Below are 22,266 nucleotides of genomic sequence, written 5' to 3'. Positions count from 1 at the left end.
TAACAAAATCAAATTTTCCCTCTATTATTTAATATGTTGCTTTGGAATTTCAACAGAATTCGATTTATACACACACATACACACATTCACACATTCTCCCATACAACTCATGCCAAAAATGACAGATTGGGATGACCAAATTAGAAGGAATGTGGATTGTATCCTACCAACTTTGAAATATGCTTGAGCAACCTAGGAAAAGAATGGTTTATTGTAAGTAAGATAGACTCTATGTCCAGTATTTATCCAAAACACGTATATAAGAGGTAACTCAACAAATTATATGTAAAATTCATGTAAGAAACAATTCCATGACCACAAGGAATATATTTTCAAACTAGGAAGACAAAAAAAAAATGCAAAGACGTGTGAAAATAGATGGGGTACAAAAGGAATTGGGGAGAAAGGCGAACTCAGGTGGGCTTTATAAATTCACAGTCTCTCTAAAGCAGTAGTTCTGAACCTTGGCTGCACACTGAAATGACTTTGGCTCCATTCTATTTAGGTTCTGATTTAATTGGTCTGGAGTGCAGGCTTGGCATTAAAAATTTTTTAACTCCCCAGGCAATTCTAATCAGCAGCCACAGCTGAGAACCACTGCTCCATTAGGTGTAAACCCTGCACCACCTCTATGGTCAGATTGGGATGGATAGAAGAAAGTGCACCATGAAGAGGGAATGGGAAGCACAAAGTCAGGCATTGTAATTTGAAAGGTGAGGTAAGCTAAGCAAAAAAGTACTACTGGCAAAAACCCCAGGCACCTGGCATCCCAGTCAGAGCTTCCTGTGATGGCATTTACTTAGTGAGAGTCCCACAGATCAGAGCATGACCTTCAATTTTACACATTAGAGAATATCAATTATCAGCTGCTCAATCTCTCAGAAACCTGTCTCAATAACCAGTTTCACAAAATATTGAAGTATGGGCCAGAATGCCAAAGAATGTCTTTTCAATAAGAGACATATCAGCCCATTGGGTCAGATATCATACTGACATTGGGGCAAAGCTTATGGGAAGCCAGATTAGAGTCAAGAGTTTAGTGTAAAGAATCAGAACAAGGATAACTAATTGTACAATTTCCGTGGCTAATATAGCGAGCATGGAGAGCTGGATGCTTCCGTCTCGTCTATATATGCATACGTGATTTACGGACCAGAACCCCAGGCAATTTCAAAGCAATTTTTCTCCAAGATGATGCTCTTATTCCTCATTTTTCTTTGGTTTCATGCTCTTGCTGGCTTCTGTTGGTAAATTCTTCCTTTAGAGATGTTAATACCATTGATTATATTACATTTAAGCTTGGTTTATTCTTTTAGATTTGAATCTGGGAAGCATATTATTTCTTATAATTACATATTGATTGTATTTTTTTAATTCTCAGAGATCTAGAGAAACCTTAATTTTGTTACCTACAGAAGAGAATTGGGAATCAAAGTCACAGAACTGAAGCAGAGGAGAGAGTTGCAGAGGTAATGAGAAATCAGTTTGTACGGCTCTGATGAGGACAAGAACCCTGAAATATGGTTTACTTATTTATTTATACCCCCCCAAGGCCTCTATCAAAATTCTGAACATAAAATGGGCTATTTATTTGAATGTTATGGATATGTTTACACATGTATTATATATATAATACATATATATTTATAATTTAATTATGTATTATATAATTCAGCACACTGATTACTTATTTATTTATATTTGCTTATTCTTAGAGAGTAAGTTAGCTGGTAGTAGAGCTTCCCTCTTTCCTTCTTGCAACTTTTATAAAGGATCTCTTCTCACTATAGTGCTCTCCCCAAACTCTAGATCAGATTGGCTTCTGAGTCACAGTTCTTAGGCTGTTTCATGAGATTAATCCCTTTTTCATTTCAACAATATATTAGTGTTACAAGATGAAATCAATACCTTGATTTTGAAAAATTCGAATAAGAAGAAAATATCATAACCTGCCCAGAAAGCAACTAGGAGTGTTGCTGCTGAATTATAAAAAGGAAATATCACTTCTAATCATTGGATTTAAAAATAAGTTAGTCATCTTATTCTTCTTCTGAGTGGAATTGAAGCCTTGGTTTAGTGAAAAAAAAACTGAAAACAGATTAAGACACCAAATACACTTATGTTTTATTAGGATTGGTTAGCTTTTAGGTGATACTTGACTTAATGTCATTTTATATTTAAGCATAGATACATCTCAAAGCATTTATGGAAGGTCAGTGTGATTCACCCAAATTTCAGCTACCAAGAAATTGATTCAGAGGAGCTATGCTCCTGAATTCATGTTCTGCATTTTTAGTCTATTAGCTGGATTAAAAGCTCCTGAATTCATGTTCTGCATTTTTAGTCTATTAGCTGGATTAAAAGCATGCTTAGAGGCTGAGTTTACCCTTACATCATCACCATCACTGGTCAACTCTCTTACTGGGCATTCTTCCTCCCAATTATCTCTGACACTCACCCAAGAGTTTCCATGGCCCCTGGTCATCTATATCACTTTGCATTTTTTCCATTGAGGAACTCACTTTAACAGACTCAATACCCATACACCTGAAGTTTTCTTGTTTTCTTCCCATGCTTCAAATACTTGTTTACCAAATATTCCATAAATTAATAATAGCATATTCCTTCCAACATTTTCTCTAATTAATCCTCAAATCAAAGAAACATAATCTTACAACATAACTCTCTCTTTTCCCAATACCTGCTATTTCTCTCTCCTCAGAATATATGGATTCATTGCTTTTAAATAATTGTGACAGGTGAATTCCAAGGAAAAGATCAATATTTATTTTTTCTCTAAAATTGTAAGTATACTAAATGCTAATGGTTCCAGAAATTTTCCAGAATTCTCCAACACTTTTTAAAAGAATTCAATTGTATGAGGTATGATTAGATGTATCAATTGAGACATTTTCTTAAGTTATCACTTCAGGAAAAATAGATGGTTAAATTTCTATCAAATATTTAGGAAGTTTGGGAGGCCACAGATATCTTCTGTGTTATAGAAATTATCTTTTTCCTCAAAGGTCATTTTCAAACTGTGTAAGAATTTTCATCTGAATGAACACAAATCACTATTAAAACATTAACAGTAATTAATGACATTCTATTTTAGTCTTTTTCCCCTGGATATTGTTGTTGTCACTAATCTAATTATTTAATATAGCCATGCCTAGAGAATTTCAGCCAAACAGCTCATAGTCAGAAAACAAAGTCACTAAAAAATAGGAGAGAGCAAGTGAGAGAGTGAGAGGCTAAAATGAAGTACAAACATATTTCTGAGGGCAGAACAACACAGTAAATTCACACTTCTTAGTCAACCTCTTGCATACCCAAAATTGTCCATAGACTTCCCCAACACATCAAGAACAACCACAAAAGTCAGTGTTCTTGCATCTTTCCATTTCTACAAAACTCTAAGGTAACAGTTCTTGTTCATACTTCTACAGACACATCATTGCTTTAGCTCCCTTCTCACTGGGAAAATTGGTGATGTCAAAAACCTGCTGGGCTTTCAATTTGAAATAAGAGGTACAACCATTATTCAAAAAGCAAGACTTACTTTATGAAGCTTTAGCCACATTTGTAAAAGGTTAGTTATTCTGTCCATTTCCCCATCTGTAAAACAGGCATAATAGCACCCACACGGCTGTTGGCAGCACAAATGATAAAGCTTGGTGCAGAGAAAGAAGCATTTTGGAATTACTAATTCTGGTGATACTTCTCTATGTAAGAAGTGAGGGAAACTTACATCTCTACTGCTGCCTTAAGCAAACAATAGTTTTGTCAACTAATGAATCCAACCAGAATTCATCGCTGTCTCTGGTTGAGTTGAGAGATGCTCATAAATATGCTTATTTAGGAGGGGTGATAGCTTTTTGTTTACAGTTTCTTTATTTTAGGGCACAAATATGTTTTGTTATCTTATTCCTTTAAGTTAATTATTTTGAATTATTAGTAGTATCCACTATTTATTCCTTTGTAACAAAATCACTTCTTATATATATATATGTTAGGGTTCACTGAGCTCAGATTTATGTGTACTGGGCTTTCTTAAGGGACATCTCTGTGTATTGCCTCAAATATGTCCTACAGATGGCAGGACAAGATCTCTCACAAGCAAGCAATGTTTGGTCAGGAAGATTAAGTGTACCTGGAAACTGAGTCCAAGGTTCACTCTGAAAATCTGATTATGAAACAGCACATTTCTCTGTTGTTCAAGGACAGAAAATTTGAAGAATACTTTAGAGATAATATATAGGTATTACTGTAGAAAGAAGTAAAGCGATCTTCCTCATCAAGGAAGATGCAGAGAGAGCATGAAAAACCCAGCTGAGGCAAGTCCCAAAGGGAGGCTGAAACTCCACATAAAGCTTTTTGCATTACGATTCCTTAAACAAACCTAAATTTGCAACATTAAATACATGTTCTGCTTCTGTAGGGAATGGCCTCAGGAATCCATACTCCAACGCTGGAATTCATCCAGTCCACTCTCACTGGGACTCCCCACAATACGGGTTTCTTCAGCACAGATTCCCACCCACCAAAATCCCAACGCCCAATTTTGCTTCATGCTTCAGCTATGTTTTCCTGACAAACCCAACTGATTTTCACAGCTCAATCTTCTGTCTTTGACACCAACATGTCTCAGAAACCAGACTATCACTATTTGCAAGAAATCAGACTATGGACAGGAGGCACCCAACTGGAATCCTAACTTAGATCCTGAAGGAGTAAGTGGCCAGACCTACTCCTCATCAACAGCTCTTCTTCAGAGGAGGGAGATGGGATGTTCCTCGGAGGCAAGAGAGATAAATCATGGAACAAAACATTCAGCAGTTGGAAGTGGTCTGAAGAGGGAGAAGCAGTCTCTGGATGTACATATGTTCATTCACTTAATGAACAAATATTTATTGAGTCATGTGCTCAGCAGTGTTCTATACACTGAGGATAAAAGGATGAACAAGACGATGTCTCTATTCTCCTAGAGCTAACTAACTAGTTGAGGGGGATAGACATCAAACAAAAAACACACACCTACATAAGTGCGTAACTAAAACACTACTCGTGCAATAAAAAAGAGTAAGGGAGTGGAGGCACCTCTTTAGATTGGGCGGTCAGGAAAGGTTTCTCTTAAGACAGGACACTTGAGCTTAATCTAAATAAAGAAAAAAAGACAGTCAGGAAAGGATATAGGGTAAGAGAATTCTAGGCAAAGGAAATGACACCTGTAAAAATCCCGACCTGTACATAAACTTGGTAAGGTTAAAGAACAGGAAGGTATTCAGTGTGGCTAAAGCACAGCAAATGAAAGTAGTGGATGATGGCAGAGATTAGTGGTGCCAGGATATATAGAGCTGTGTAACAGCATGATAAAGTGTTCAGATTTTATGCTAACAGCAGTGGAAAGCAATTAGAGGGCTTTACGTAAGATAATGCATGGTGTGATTTATGTTTTAAGATCTCACTGGCTACGAAATGTAGTATACATTATAGGGTTCAAAAGCGGTTGCAGAAACAGCAGTAAAGGGACTCATGTCCAGGAGAGACATGATGTTGGCTTGAATTAGGGCTTGCTGCAGTAGCAGAGGGGCTCCATAAAGCGAGTTGGAGTGTAGTTTGAATGGGGCACTGGGAGACCGGCTGATGATGCACGGGATGTCAGCTACAGACTGACGTGCCATTTACTGACACGAGAAGTAGAAGAACTAGACTGAGGGGAGAAGGTCAGGATTCTTCTTGGGATAGACTACGTTGAGATGCCTCTAGATACAGAAGGAGAGGCATCCTTAGTCTTTCCAGACTACTATAATGAAGTGTCATTACTACTATAATGAAGTGTCACAGACTAGCTGGCTTACAAATAACAGATAATTTATTTCTCACAGTTATGAAGACTCAAAGTCCAAGATCAGAGCATTATCATGGTCAGGTTGTGGTGAGAACCATTTTCTGAGTCAGAACTGCCCATTTCTTGAATCCTCACACAGCGAAAAGCAGTTGAGAGAGCTCTCTGAGGTCCCCTTCACAAGGATATTAATACCATCCACGAGCTGATCCCCTCCCAAAGGCCTCACTTCCTAATCCCAACACATTGCAGGTTAGAATTTCAACATTTGAATTTGAGGGCAACACAAACATTCAGTCCACTGCAGGAGAGGACAAACAAAAGCTAGACTTATGACTCTTGAGCTTGGTAGCTTGGAATTATGGATAAAATCTTGGACTCACTGGCATATAAAGACATAAGACTAGATGAGAGAAATGAGATGGAAGGTCATCTAGGACTGGGTCCTGGGGCATGCACCACCATGTGTAGGTCAGAGAGCAAAGAAGGAGCCAGCAAAGGAGCCTGGGAAGAAAAACCATGGAAGCCAAGAGAAGAAAATGTTTAAAGGATGAAGGTTCAACTCCGTCAACTTCTGCCAAGTCAGATGAAGACAGAGAAGGGACTGGTCCGGCTGGGTGAGACAACTGTGGTGCCCAGCTGCCCTGACGAGGTGTGTGTCCTAAAAGTTTGGACCTTAGATACCACAACTGCCTCACCCGGACTCCAGCTCTGTCTGGAACTGACCGTTGAATTTGGCAACAGGGAGGTTACTAATGAGCTTGAGGAAGAAATTACCAGTGGAGAAGAAGGGACCGAGCCTGAGCAGTCAGTGATGGAAAGACCAGCCATGAGGAAGACAAAACAGTGAGGGCCAATAATGACACTGAATTGTTTCTGGGGAGGGGACAGAGAAATGGAGCACAAGCCGGAGGAAAATGTTAAGTGAGGGCAGTGGCTGAATCAAGTAAATACTGAAGCATTGTCTCATGTCAATGGGAATGATTCATGGGTGATAAAATTAAAGGAAAACAGGAAATTGCAATCCCAGGGCAGGAAGAAAAAAAAAATGTCCCTACTCCAGGGGGAAAAGAGGAAGAGGAGAGAACTATAGCCAGAGGTCCCACTGCAAAGAAGCCTGGGTCTCCAGGCCTGGGTCTCCTCCAGATAAAGCAGTTTTACTCAAAACTGCACCTTGCAGATGAGTAACTCGGGCTGCAGAAGAGGTGCCCTGCTCCCAGACGGTACTCTAAAAGCCTTATCCCTTAAAATACTTAGCAGCATTTCAGCCTGGGCTGTCCTGAAATGAAAAACACTGCTAGTTCTGGTGGGTACAGCCCTATCTGTAGGGTGACGGGAAGATGGAAGAGATGGTGGCAGGAATAGGCACCCAGAGAGGAGAGGACATTTGTGGCAATGACAGTGGCTCAGCTTCAGAGCGCAGAGGTGCTGACCAGAACATCTGCAGCATTGATGTCATCTGTCACACGGTAAGGAGGTGAAGGAAGAAGAAAGAAGAGGAAGAGAGGGAAGAGAGGAAGAAAAAGAAGACCTACTACTGGCCCTACTACCACCACAACTCATTTGCTTTTTGTTTTGGTTTGGTTTGGTTCTGTTTTTTGTTTTGGCTGCAATTTATAGTATGTACTCAGTACCTTATTTTCTATGCTGAGAAGTGTGATGACCGTCTAGGCCCTGTGCTAGGTGCTTTCAACTACCTCGAATCCACACAGCGATCCTGAAAGTTCTGTGTTATTTTCTCACGTCTACAGGTCAGAAAACTGAGGCCCAACAGGGACAAATGATTGTCTGTGGTCACAGAGACAACAGCAAAGATGAGATTCAAACCAAGTCTGTTTGAGTTCAAGGCCTGTGGGTGCTGAGGACAGAGAGCAGAAGAGCCTGGAAGACAGCACTTGGTGTGGACATCAGCCAGCCCTGAATAAGACCACCACAAGGACAATGAGAACAGCACCCAGGACTCTGTCCAGAGGCGGAGGAACATGGGGAACAAAGGAGATAGTGCATTTTCCTGAAGATTAAGAGGATCCTTTTGGATGTTGCTACTGTTACTGTGACCATGATGCCTGCCCCTTTAGGTTGGTGGGGCAGGGGAAACACTGCTCAGTCACCGAGTAATTCTACAGCTAAATACACACTGTGTAACTTCCCACTCTGCTCTCAAGTTGCTGCAGCTAGAAAGAAAAAAAAAAAAAAAAAGGCTTATCTCCATGTGTACAATTAAATCTCTACAGAGAGCAGTGTTAGTCCTACTCAAAGACATCTGTGTTCCCCTCGTTTTATGAAAGAATTATGAAAGTGTTCCTTGCTGAGTTATGTCCTAGAATCTTTGAAGAGAACTTAAGTCTCTCTGGACTTGCCTGGCTCTCTCTTGAAGTGTGTAAAACCGGAAGGAAAAATAAGGTTGCATAAGCTTCAATTAAAGTTTCTTTTCAAATATCCACAACTTAATACACATAAAGAGTAAGCTCTCGTTATTACTCACACTATAAACATTGATAAACTTTTAGAATGTATACTCCACAGAAGAAACACATTTTCATAGTTAAAATTTTTTTCTATTTTCATATATGGAAAGTTGCAAAATGGGTTCTCTGGCTTCTGACTGACTCTCTTCTTTATCAAACTCTGTAAAGCATCAGTTTTTCACCACTAATACTACCTTCCTCTCCACAAGGCACCAAAAAAAGTATCAATTCAAAATGGGTCACAGGCCTAAATGTAAGAACTAACACTGCACACTTTCTAGAAGAAAACCTAGAAGAAATTTGTCATGACTTTGGGTTGAGCAAGAGTCTTAAAAACAAGAGCAAAAACATGATAAAAGAGAAAAATGATAGACTGGTGTTAATCAAAATTAAAATCTTTTGTCTTTCAAAGGATACCATTAGGAAAACGAAAGGACAAACCACATATTAGGAGAAAGTATTTATAAATCCTATATCTAATAAAGGACTTGGACCTCAACTATACATAAAGAATTCTTTCAACTAATAATAAGGAAACACAACCCAATTTCAAAATGGATAAATTATTTGAGTAGATATTTCATAAATATGTAAATGGTTAATAATCATAAACTTTGCTCAATGGCATGAGTAATTAGTGAAATGAAAACTTGCTCAATGGCATGAGTAATTAGTGAAATGAAAAGGAAATTAAAATGTGATACCACTGGACACCCACCTAAATGGCTATAATCAAAAAATTATGTTGCTGAGGATGTGAAGAAACTGGTGCTCTCACACATTGCTGGCGGGAATGTAAAATGGTACAGCTGCTTTGGAAAAGAGTTGAGCAGTTTCTTTAAAAAGAGAAATGTAAACTTACCATTTTATGCAGCAATTCCATCCCCAGAAATTTACCCAAGAGAAATGAAAACATATGTCTATGTAAAGGCATGTCCCCAAATGTTTTTAGCAGCATTATTCACACAGCCAAAAAGTAGAAACAAATCAAATTTCCATCAGTTTGTGAATGCATAAATAAAGTGTGGAATTTCCTTATAATGGAATACTAGTCAGCAATAAAAAGGACCAAACTACTGACTGGTGTTGAAACAGGGATGAATCTCAAAAACTTGTTAAGTGAAAAAAGAAAAGTGCAAAAAATACCATGATTCAGTTCAGATTAACATTCTTCAAAAATTATGATTTCTTTTAGAGGAAATGTCCAGAAGCAGAAAATGTTTACAGACAGGTAGAAAGCATATCACTGATTGTCTGGGGCTAGGGGTAAGAGTAGGGATTGACTGCAAATGGGCACAAGAAAACTCTGGAGGATGATGAAATTGCTCTAAAACTGGATAGCAGTGATTGTAACAACTTTATACATTTACTAAAAATCATGGCATTTTAAGGGTGAGTTTACTGTGTATAATTATACCTCCATAAAGTTGTTTAAAAAGAATTTTCGAAAGAAAGGGCCATTAGGTACCTGTCAGTCAGCAACATATATCTATGGCTTTCAAAAAAAAGAATTATTTAATTCCCTGATAAGAAACATTTTTAAATACCCATTAAATTGAGAAAAAAAAATGTATAGTCACTTAATACCACACCCTGGAGAATAGGTTAGTCAGGATGTGCTATGATATACAGCAGTAACAAATCACCTCAGAATCTCTGGTCTAAAACAGAGGTCAGCAAACTTTTGCTGCAAAGGGCCAAGTATAGTAAATATTTTCAACCTTGTAGGCCACATGGTTTCCACTTCAATTTCCCAACTTAATATCCAACAGATGGGCATGGCTATGTTCTGATAAAACTTTACAAAAACAGGCAGTGAAAAAAAATAACAAAAATAATTAAAAAAAAATAAGAACAGGCAGTGAGCCAGATTTGGCCACTAGAACATGGTTCTCCAGCTTCTATTGTAATTTATTTACATCCCCGATTTATTTACAATCCTACTTTATTGTAAGTCAACTGGAGGCATTGCTCCATGTCATCTTCACTGAGACCCAATATGATGAAGAAGTCACCACATGGGTCATTAAAATTTACTGAGGCAGAGTCCAGAGTACATAACAAATGTCTCACTGGCCCTTAAGACTCTGCTCACATTTTATTGCCCAAACAAATCTCATGACTACAGCTAATTTCAAAGGGAGTAGGACAATGTAAGCTACCACATGCCTAAAAGACAGAGAGTGAGAAGTCACTGGTGAAATACGTTTCATTACTACAACAGAGAGAATGGAGAGAAATGAGAACTCTCATCCACTGCTGAGGAGACTGTAAGTTGGAAAACCACTTCAGGGAATCATTTAGCATAGTTAGCAAAGTTAAATATGCTCTACAAACCAAAATTTCCACTCTCAGGTGGGTGCCCTGCAGAAACTCCCACATAAGACCACTAAAAAATATATACAAGGATGTTCACTGCAGCATAGTTTACAATAGAAAAAAACTGAATGCACCTTCAACATCTATTAATAGAATAGATAAAATTATTATTCCTTTAATAAAAGGAATAGCAGCCTAAGTGAATAATATATAGATCAATGAAAACAAATTACTTAATCAGTATGGCTACATCTAAAGAAAGTAATTTTGAGTGAAAAAAGAAAGTTACAAGAGTACGTACACAATGATTGTTTATTTCAATTAATTTTTTTAAAGATTGATTTATTTATTTGAGACGGGAAGGGGAGGGCCAGAGGAAGAAGGAGAGAGAGAATCTCAAGCAGACTCCCCACAGAGCATGGAGTTGGACGTGAGGCACAATGTCAGGACCCTGAGCCAACATCAAGAGTCAGATACTTCACCAACTGAGCCACCCAGGAGCCTGTTTATTTGTTATTAAAAACACATTGCTTGTGGAGATGTAATATAAAGAAATGGGCATGCATTAACTTTATGACAATGCTTATCCCTGAGGACATTTGGAACTTAAGGGACTTTCCTATCCGCAATGCTGTATTTCATTAAAAGCATCTGATGAAGTCATATCAAAATATTAATATGTATTAAAGCTGGAGAGTGAAAAATGTGGACTTCTGTTATATATCTTTTGTTCTTATTTGTATGCTGGAAATATCTCTTAAATTAAAAAGAAAAATAATTACTGTAGCTAGGATATGATTGTCAGCAGAGAGAAGTGTCATGGTGATATTAAATGACACAAAAGAACTGGCTAAGAACAAGACAATGAGTTGCCCTTACAAGCTATAAAAAAATGAGCCATGAAAGGGAACAAACCAACCTCACTGGCTGAGCAGTCTGAAAGCAAAAATGTGGGGACTCAACTCTCTGATTTAGAGAAACTTAATAGTGAATAAAACCCTCAAAATATAAAGTCCATCTTTTCATGACTTTGAATAATACCTTGTGGTCATTTAAGAGATGATTGTTAGGAGTTTTATGATATAACAATGACCATGCCTTCCGCATTGTGAAAGTGTTCACATATAATGGAAATAAAACAGAAGGGAGGATGGGAAGAAGGAATAAAGAGGGAGAATAAGAGAAACAAGGAATGGAGCGGGGGAGGGTCTGTGCTGGGAGTCAGGTAACTGAGCTCCCATCTGTTAGCTCTGTCACTACATCTGTCTTGAGCAAGTAACTTCAGCTTGGTGAGTCTCAGTTTCTTCCTCCCTAATAAGAGGACAACGACCTAGATTCCAACTTTATATTCTGTGATCCTTGAAATATCCATTCAGGTTCACATTTGGAAAAGAGGTATTACCCTGGGATAAAACCCTCATCTTCTGTCTGATCCAGTGAACAAAGTGCTAGAATAAAAAGTTACGGTCACAATTCAGCATGAAGGTCAAAGCTATACATCATTCATCAGGGCAGCTGCTAGGCAAGGGTAGGTGGGGTGGGAAGTGACTGAAGGTAACCTAGGGAAACTTCTGGGTTTCAGACTTCCATTTATGATGAGCAGGATCCAATGGCCACACCCTCAGTCAGGAAGGCCTAAAAGACAACTGCGAGGAGAAGCAAAGATTTATGCCCACCTCCAATTTTCAGAATCCCAGAGCAACACAGGAAACAGGAAACTCTGGTACAGTCAAACCTTTAACTTGCCCCCAAGTTTGTGTGAAACAGGTTTAGATTACAGGATGTAGGACAAAGTCTCACCAGAGTGGTTTCTAGAATACCAATTCTGTGCTAACCACTACACTAACATCAAGAAAGAAATATAGAGGGCAGCCCCGGTGGCTCAGCGGTTTAGCGCAGCCTTCAGCCCAGGCATGATCCTGGAGACCCAGGATCGAGTCCCACAGCGGGCTCCCTGCATGGAGCCTGCTCCTCCCTCTGCCTGTGTCTCTGCCTCTCTCTCTCTCTCTCTCTCTCTCTCTCTCTCATGAATAAATAAATAAAATCTTAAAAAAAAAAAGAAATATAGAAAGACACAGAGGAAAACAAGGGCAAGAGGGAGGGAGGGAGGGAGGGAAGGATGGAAGGAAGGAAGGAAGGAAGGAAGGAAGGAAGGAAGGAAGGACGGACGGCTTCAGCTGTTCCCTTCCCATGACCCATCCCATGTCACCCACCAGGCAGTGTGTCAGCCCCTCCCTACAGAAGCCATAACAACTTCTAACATTCCCCTCCAGTCTTAGCTCTTTGCCTTTGAAGTGGGATTGGGTCACATCAAGCCATTTTCCCTGCAGCTACCCACAAGAAGTCATAGAGGAAATAAAACTTGGAGAGGTGAAGGTAGCACGTGGGACCTGTGATCTGAAGAAGCTCCCTTGAGAAGCAGAATGTCACAGGTTTAAAATAATTTTGCTTCAGAATTACAGATCGATACTCTCAAGTGAAAGTTTTCCAAACAATCCAACTATCTCTACATTTGATATGATGTCATCACAAATCAAGATCTTTCCATTAAAGTGTCAAGACTCAGATTTATACAACAGACATAAAAATAAAAGCTAAACACAGAGGCAAAGACTGTTAATGGAAGTTATGTACATGCATTAAGGGGAAAATGTACCTCTGAGTGTTGTTTGTGTAAAAGGCTATTTGTAAGTTTGAGCTTGCATTTCCTTAGACATTATTTGAAAGTGTCTCTATTACTGATGTGCTAGAAATATTTCTCACATTTTAATTATGCTGTGGAACATGCTGATTCCAATCAACACATTGAAGACAGTTTTAAAGTCCATGAGCAAGAAAAAATCCTCATTCATACAGAATCCAGGCTTTATGTGTATAGATATTAACATATATTTAGTACCTACCATGTGCTTTACTAAACACAGGTCCTGTTAAGCACAAGTATTTAGATACTAATCCCTCTCTTCTGCATGAATAATGAAGTTTCCCTTTTGTCCCCTCAAGTTAACATGAGGATAATATTTTCCATGTGGCAGAGAGCAACCAGGGGTCAGCATGGGAAGGCAAGCAGAGGCCAGACTGCAAAAGATCTTGTGTGTCAGACCATCATCTTAAAAGCTATAAAAACCATAGAAATTATTCATCTCAGGAGGTATGTGATCAGATGTTCATTTTTCTAAAGGTCATTCTGGCCAAGGTGGCAAGAACAAGGTACATGTAGGAACAAGGAGATGGGTTCAGGGTCTGTATGGTAATAAAGGGCTTGAGTGTGGATGAAGTGTGAACAGATCCATTGTCATAATTTGGTAATCAAGTGAGTTGGAGGTCAAGGACTGAAGGCAAAGATAACTCATTGTTCCCAGGCTTCGGCCACCAGAAAAGAAATGGTACCACTGGCTGAAAGAGAAAACAGAAGAAGCAGGTTTGCAAGGAGAAGAGAGTAAGACAGTGAATTCAGGGTTTTGTTTTTTTTTTTTTTTTTTTTGTGAATTCAGTTCTAAACATGTCTGAGGTAGCTGTGGGCCGTCCTTGTAGAAATGTGTAGAGAACCCAAGGAAAGCTGCTGAGAGCTCAGAAAAGATATATAGGAAATACTTGAGGCTTTGGGTGTAGATGATCCTCTGCAAGAAGAGTCTCTCTGATGGAAGAGATTGATAATGATAATACCCAACACTTAAAGAGTGCTTCCTATGTGCCAGGCTCCGGTCTAAATCCTTTACATATATTAATTGATATTTTCACAGAAACCCAATGAGGTAGGTAGGCATTTATCACTAACTCCCTTTTGTGGCTTGTGAGGCTATATGGCACAGTTAATATAAGCAACTTGCCCAAGGTCACACGTAGCTAATCGGTACCAGCTAGGATATGAGCCCAGACAGATTGTCTCCAGCATGGACTCTTATTAATCTCTAAATGATACAGTCTCCCTAAGACAGGATGGAGACAGAGGCACCCTGGACAGCAATGATGTGAAAGGAAGGAAAGGACCATTTGAAGAATATTGAGAATGGGAAGCTAAAAAAGAGGGAGTGGGGGGATCCCTGGGTGGCGCAGCGGTTTGGCGCCTGCCTTTGGCCCAGGGCACGATCCTGGAGACCCGGGATCGAATCCCACATCGGGCTTCCGGTGCATGGAGCCTGCTTCTCCCTCTGCCTATGTCTCTGCCTCTCTCTCTTTCTCTCTCTGTGACTATCATAAATAAATAAAAATTAAAAAAAAAAAAGAGGGAGTGGGAAGGCCAACGGAAGAAATAGTTTTAAGAATTAGAGAGGGGTCAGGGTCAGGGGTGCCTGGGTAGTGCAGTCAGTTGAGCAGCCAACTCTTTGGGCTCAGGCAATGATCTCAGGATCCTGAGATCAAGCCCCAGGTGGGGTTCCATGGTCACTGTGGCATCTGCTTGGGTTTCTCTCTGTTTCCCTCTGCCCCTTCCCCCATGCTCATGTGCCCACACACCCATGTGCTCGCTCTCTCTCTCGCTCTCTCTCTCTCAAATAAAAAAAATAAATCTTAAAAAAAAAAAAGAATTATGGAAGGTCAGGAATGTCAAACACTGAAAATATTATACCCTATCATTTGTAAACACACAGGAGGAGAAAAGAAAATTCTCTAAAAAGAGTCAAAATAAAACTTAGAAGCAATCTAGTAATAATATTACAAACATTTATGTTGAAATTATAAACAGCTTCTGTCCCTAGTGACCACATAAACATGAGGCTGTTGGGCAACAAGTATGAATTTCAAAGTACAAATATATGTTATTCAAAATAAAGTTTCCTTCTGTTCCCCTTCTGTACAGTTATCTGGAGTTCAGCCTTTCCTATTGGTAGGTAAGGGCCACTGAAACCCAAAATGATTCATCCTGCTGGAACATCGCGCCCAAAGGAGACCGTGAGATCAGTGAGGGCACTTCCCAGCAAGGGTATTAAACCCAATTTGGCCAGCACTAACTCCCCACTGTCACTGCCAAAGAAATGAAAAGAGGAGGCAGAGAGAAAGCAGCTTTGCTAGCCGTCCTTGAAAGAGCCACAATCAGATCAAAAACAAACAAAAATCCTTAAAGCCTTTAGATACGCTCACTGAAGCCGTTGATGTGTCATAAACCTTGACATATCATGCATATTCCAAGAGTCTGCAAATAACTGAGCATCCCAAATCTAATCTCTCATCCCCAAAAGAAAACAGTAAAGCCAAAGGATAGAAAGACTATCTTTTTCTCATTTTCAATTGGGGAAATACACTAAAATATCCTGCTCTAAAAAGTTTGAAGTTGGTTATCTCATTAGCTCCATTCTCTCCTTCAGTGGCAGTATATCTCCCTCTTGTGGATTTCTGGGATATTTCCACCTAGGAGAGTCCTTGCCAACTTCTACTTCTGGGTTGAATTGCATAATGATAAGCATAAATAAAAGATGAGATATTCACTGTACCCTCCTATTAACTGAAGTACTAGCTCGGAATACACACCCTAGCAACTCACATCCATTCATTCTTCTTCTGGAAATGAAGTAGCTGTTAAAAAAAAAAAAAAAAAAAAAAAACCCTGATCATGTATCAAATACTTATTGAGCTATTATGAAAAGCAGGGACACAGGGCACTTGAAAACACAGAGCTTGTTTCAGCAAAAATTTACAACCTAAAAGAGAAGACCAAACAGCCCATTAAAACTGTGTGTCAGTGGCTCTGATGGTAAAAACTAAAAATAAAATAAATAAAATTAAAGGAAAACAACAACAACCTGGACAAGGAAAGCTGCCCAGGTCAAAATCCCCACCTGAGACTAGTAGTGCCAAACACCTAGATTCTAAAAGACTCTAAGTCCGGGGTGAAGAATGCTGAAGTCCTGTGACTATGGAAGTGATATTTTCCCTTATACACATAAAAAGTCAATATAGAATTTAAATCTCATCATCCTGTACAGAGCTATGCCTCCAGACAGAAACACCACTGAGTTCTTGTACTACTACCTTAAATTTTTTTCAGTATCTAGGTCTACTCTTCCTTTATTTTCTCCTATTTCTGGAAAGTATCACTCCCTTCCAAGGGTAATTTACACGTTTCTTAGCTTCATCCTCCTCTGTGGGCTGCTTTTCCTCTACCTACAATTTTGCTTAGGTCTCTTTCATCCCCTCCTCTGACACTTCTTTGAACTATGAAGTCCACTAGAATTATTCCCATTCGAATAAATTAAGTTCTACTGTGTTTCATTCATTCACTAAGGAATCCTCAGCACCAACAATAATGACTGTTACATAGTAGATACGAATAATATTTTTTCATTATTGTCTATGAATGTCTTATTTGAAATATAAGTCATACCATAAAACAGACCCTTTTAAAGACATGCGTGGGTTGTGAGTATATCCACTAAGTTGAAAGACAGTGATACAGTCAGTCATCACCACGATCAATGCTTGCTTATTTTTTCTTTTCCCCCCTTTTTTCAGCTTTACTGAGGTATAATTGACATATAAAATTTATAATATACTTAAAGTATACAATGTGATAATTTGATATACACACAGATTATAAAAGGATTCCCATCACCGGGATAATTAACACATTCATCATTTCACATATTTCTTTTTTTCTTCATGAGAAAAGTTCCACTCTCAGCAAATTTCAATTCTGCGATACAGTATTATCAACTATAGTCAGCATTATACATTAGATCCTCAGACTTTATTTCTCTTCTAACTGCAAACTTAAACCTTTTACCAACTTCTTGCCACAGCCAAGACCAGAGTCAAGGACCTTATGCTTTCTTCTGGGAGTTTCATGGTTCCAGGTCTTATATTCAACTCTTTAATCCACTTGAGTTTATTTTTGTGTATGGTAGAAGACAGAGGTCTAGTGTCATTCTTTTGCACTTAGATATCCAATTTTTCCAATACCATTTTGTGAACGGAATATCCTTTCCCTATTTTATATTCTTGGCTCCTTTGTCAAAATTAATTGACTTTAGGGCATGTGGGTGACTTCATCAGTTGAGTGTCAGACTCTTGGTTTCAGCTCAGGTCATGATCTCATGGGTCTTGGAATCAGGCTCCATGTTCAACACAGAGTCTGCGTGAAAGACTCGCACCCTCTGCCCCTCCTCCCACTCTCACAGGCACTCTCAAAAAAAATTAATATATCTTTTAAAAATTAATTGATACGTGAGGTTTATTTCTGGACTTTCTATTCTATTCCACTGATCTATGTGTCTGTTTTTATACCAGTACCATACTGTTTTGGATACTAAAGTTTCGTAATCTAGTTTAAAAAGAGGAAGTATGATGCCACTAGCTTTGTTCTTCTTTCTCAAGATTGCTTTGACCATTCAGGCTTTTTTGTAGTTCCATACAAATTTTAGGATTATTATTATCTGTGAAAAATGCCACAGTAATTTTTATAGGGATTGAATCTGTAGATTGCTTTGGACATTTCAACATTAATTCTAAATCAGAATTAGATTTTGGATAAAAAAAGGAAAAATGGTGTCAAATATAAAATAATCAGTTTGTGTTACTCTAAAGTATATTTCCAGATGAGATTAGCATTTGTATCAGTGGCAGATTCAGTAGATTGAGCCTCCCAATACGGATGGTTATTATCCAATCTGTTGAGGGCCTGAATAGAATAAAAAGCAGAGGATTGGAATTACACTACTGACTTTCCTGGGCAACCAGTTTATGGCGGGCAGATAGTGGAACTTATCATCTTGTATAATTGCATGAGCCAATTTCTCATAATAAATAAATAAATGAAAAATAAATAAATAAATAAATAAATAAATAAATGTAAACATATATATTCTGTTTCTCTAGAAACCCTAATACACACAGGTTTAGGAAAAACTAGGTAATCTCAATGATAATTTTCCTATCATTGATAACTCTTCTATCTCATTCAACTAGGTAATCTTTTGGCTGGAATAGAAAATGCATAGTTAATTAGAAAATCCTACAGATTTTGTGGGGCACTTGGGTGGCTGAGTCAGTTAAGCGTCTGACTTTGGATCATGATCTCATGGTTCTTCAGATGAAGCCCTGCATTGGGCTCTGCACTCAGCGGAGAGTCAGATTGAAGATTCTCTCCCTCTGCCCCTCCCCCTACTTGCTTGTTTGTTCTCTCTCAAAATAAATCTTTAAAAAAGAAGAAGAAGAAAATCCTACAGAATTTGTGATATTAAACTTCATTCCCTTAAGCATATAAACTATGTGAATTACCAAAGAAGGTACATTTTAATTTGCTACAAAATTCTAAAAATTATGTGTGAGCTCCCTGATAATTTAAAAACAATTGAGATGCGTGAAGTGGATTTATATCAAATAAAGCCATGACATAATTTTGCTATCTAATAGAAAATATGTTACACACTATAATCAACTAACATTTTCACCTGAAAAATAAAATTCCACAAAACAACCTATCCCCCTTTCAACATACAATTTGTTATTGCTGTGGTCTGAATCTGAGGTCCCCTCAAAATTCATGCACTGGAATCCTAATGCCCTAAGTGACACCATTAGGAAGTAGGACCTTTGAGAGGTAATTAGGTTATGGGGGTGGAACCCTCATGAATGAAATTAATAATCTTATTTTAATAAATGATCCCAGAGAGCTCCCTTGCCCCTTCCACCATGTGAGGACACACCAAGAATTCTGCAAACTGATAGAGGGCCCTCTAATGCTGGCATCCTACTATGGAACTTCTAGCTTCCAGAACCTCGAGCAATCAATTTCTATTATTTATAAGCTACTCAGTCTGTGGTATTTTGTTACAGAAAATTAAATGGACTGAGACAGTTGTGTTCTATTCTCTTTCTAGTAGACATTTCATCTCCATTTGATGTCTAGAAGAACTAAAAATTGGATGTGGTTTTCCTCAGGAAAGACAAAGGAAGAAATGAATGAGGTATTTCCAACCTCTACCTCAAGACTCCAAAATAAAGGATGCTGCTGATGAACTGAAATGTAGCTCATTTTTAAATACAAAAGAGTGGTGCTTCTCATCTCATGAAGGTATAATTATTCAAGAATCCCATCCTGGAGGAGCACAAGTACAAAAAAGCACACAGTTTATTATCTTTTCATGCATTGGCTTCTCTAGAATGTGGGATTCCCAAAGGACTTTATACTATCTCCTGACAACCCCTAAGCAGAAAATTAATAAAGAAGGTAAAAGAAAATTTGCTCTAGAGATTCAGAGCTGATTAACTTAAGCCTTGCCCGTCCGTCACTCTCTGGAAGCCAATTAAGTAAAGTACTCAAATGCAACACTTTAACATCATAAATTAAAGTTGGCAAAAAGTTAAATCCTATCATAAAATTAACCATTGTAAGTGAAGTAGTTGTGAAAATGTACCTTTTAAAAATAAAGTATATTTATGTCCTAATTGCTAAGCAAATACAGGAAATTTTTATTGTGAAACAGCCAAAATGACCTCATCAATCTTTTCTAGTTTTCCATTGGGGGAAAGAGGATCTTTGCAGTATGAGGGATGTGAAATTAATCTCCTTCCAGGGTATTATTCTACAGGATCTTATGAAAAAAAAAAAAAAAACACGTACAGTATCTTAAAAATAAAGATGGAAAACTTACCAGATTACTTTTTCTCCCTTGTAAACTGTTAAAGTTGACACAGAGCAGCAAGATGGTCAGAAACAGAAGGAAGGGGATTCATGGTCCTGATTTATTGTTTTCTCTCTAATTTATTTGTAGATAGTGTCACCTGCAATCGTATCTCCACACAAGTAAAGAAATGAATAGACTAATAGATTAGATAAACTAGTCCTGTAATGCTGTCTTGTATGCATGCCCTCAATACATTTTGCTTTGGTTTTTTTAACTCAGTTATCAAACACCTGGCTACTGAACCATGACTTTATGACATTATCCACCCCAGCTGCATGTACTGCACTTCCTTTTCTGTTACTATAGGTGAATTTTCCATGCTTCCATCCAAAGCCAACTCCTCTACTTGAGCACTGGATCCCATAATTTCTCAAGTAAATGCTATTGCTTTAGAAATTCTCCTCTCTTTCATGATTTTTTTCATCTCTACTACATCATTCTGTTAAGCATAAAATCACCAATTCACCAATACTTCTATTGTCAAGTTCACGTCCCTTTTGCTAAATTAGGTCTCAGTCTTCCAAATAAATGACATGTCTGCAATATCTGACTTAGTCAGATATTGACTTGATCACATCCTCCTCCTTGAAAGACTTCATTCACTTGGGTTCCAGGATACCCCACTCTCCTGGTTTCTCCCCTACCAATGGAACACTTCAGTTTCCTTTGCTGGTTCCTCCTCCCCTTTTTGATAACAGCACTGGAGGGCCCTAAAGCTCCATCTCTGGATCTCTTCTCTATATGTACTTATTTTCTGGATGATCTATCAGTCTTCAGGCTGATGACTCCTAGATTTATATTTTCAGCCAGACCTCTCCCATAAACTCCACAGTTAATTGCATTATCTAACTGCATTCATCATACCCTGCTTTAATAATGCTATGTAACAAATACCTCAAAAATTTCACTGTCCTATTATGATGCATTTCTTGCCCATTTATCTGCAGGTCTGCCAAGGCATCTCTGCTTCAGGCTACAGGATCAGTTCTGGCATATTACACATATCTCATTCTGGGAATAACAGCTCCTCAAGGGCATGCTCTTTGCATGGCAGAGAGAGAACTCTTCAAAGGGATTGCCACATTATTTGCCATGCCATTGGTAGCCTCAGCTTAACTGGCATACTATTATTTTCACCCACATTTAACTGGTGAAAGAAAGTCAGATGGCCAAGTCCAGCATGAGAGAAGTATACTCCACCCCATGGAAGCCATGACAAGGATTGAGAGGTAAGGACAAATTGTGAACAAATAATATAATCTACTGCACCAAACCCCTATTCAACATCTTCCAAAAAACATCTCAAATAAAAATCTCCCAACTTCTGATGGAAAAAATTGATTTGACCTTCTAAACCTGTTTCTCTCACAATTTTCCCCATATCTAAAAAAAAATAAAAAATAAAAAAAAAGTATGATCATTTCAGTTGCTTCAAAGTCATCACTGACTTTTTAGAAGTCATCACTGACTTTCTTTCATACACCACATCCAATCCTATTACCTTTCAAATATGTCCAGAATCTCACCTCATCAACTCTATTGCAATCACCTTGGTTCAAGTCACCATTATCTCTTTAAAGGAGTATAATAATAGCCCCCTAACCAGTCTCCAAAGTTCCTCCTTCCCCTATAGGGTATTCTCAATGTGACAGCCAGAATGAGCCTTTAAATGTGAGTTAATTGGGGTGCCTGGGGAGCTTAGCCAGTTAAGCATCTCACTCTGGATTTCAGTTCAGGTCATGATCTCAGGGTCCTGGGATCTGGCCCTGCATCTAGCCCCTTTATCAGGCTCTGTGCTCAGAGGGGAGTTTGCTTGAGGATTTCTCTCCCTCTACTCCTCTCTCTATGCGCATATGTGCATGCTCTCTCTCTCAAATAAGTCTTAAAAAAAAAAAAAAGCTGTACTGTGTCACTCTTCTACTTAACCCACCATCCATCTCCCTTACCACTCTGACATCATCTACTATTCTCCCCTTCATTCCATTCCTACTACTCTATCTCCTTATCATTG

At 38.5% G+C, this 22,266-nt stretch overlaps 1 long non-coding RNA gene across 1 annotated transcript in view; it reads left to right on the top strand.

The window, feature by feature from the left end:
* Nucleotides 1-21,762, top strand: part of LOC112670736 (uncharacterized) — a 28,088-nt gene extending 6,326 nt beyond the window's left edge. The window contains exons 2-6 of the long non-coding RNA XR_007402107.1: nucleotides 1,382-1,469; nucleotides 3,450-3,592; nucleotides 13,639-13,786; nucleotides 19,449-19,642; nucleotides 21,203-21,762. This is a non-coding gene — a long non-coding RNA (uncharacterized LOC112670736). The remainder of the gene's footprint in view (nucleotides 1-1,381; nucleotides 1,470-3,449; nucleotides 3,593-13,638; nucleotides 13,787-19,448; nucleotides 19,643-21,202) is intronic.
* The last annotated feature ends 504 nt before the right edge of the window (nucleotides 21,763-22,266 follow it).

The sequence above is a fragment of the Canis lupus genome, chromosome 14 (genome assembly GCF_003254725.2).
Source record: "Canis lupus dingo isolate Sandy chromosome 14, ASM325472v2, whole genome shotgun sequence".
In the NCBI taxonomy this organism is placed as follows: domain Eukaryota; kingdom Metazoa; phylum Chordata; class Mammalia; order Carnivora; family Canidae; genus Canis; species Canis lupus.
Note: the sequence above shows the minus strand (reverse complement) of the source record. Positions and strands in the feature narration are given on the sequence as shown.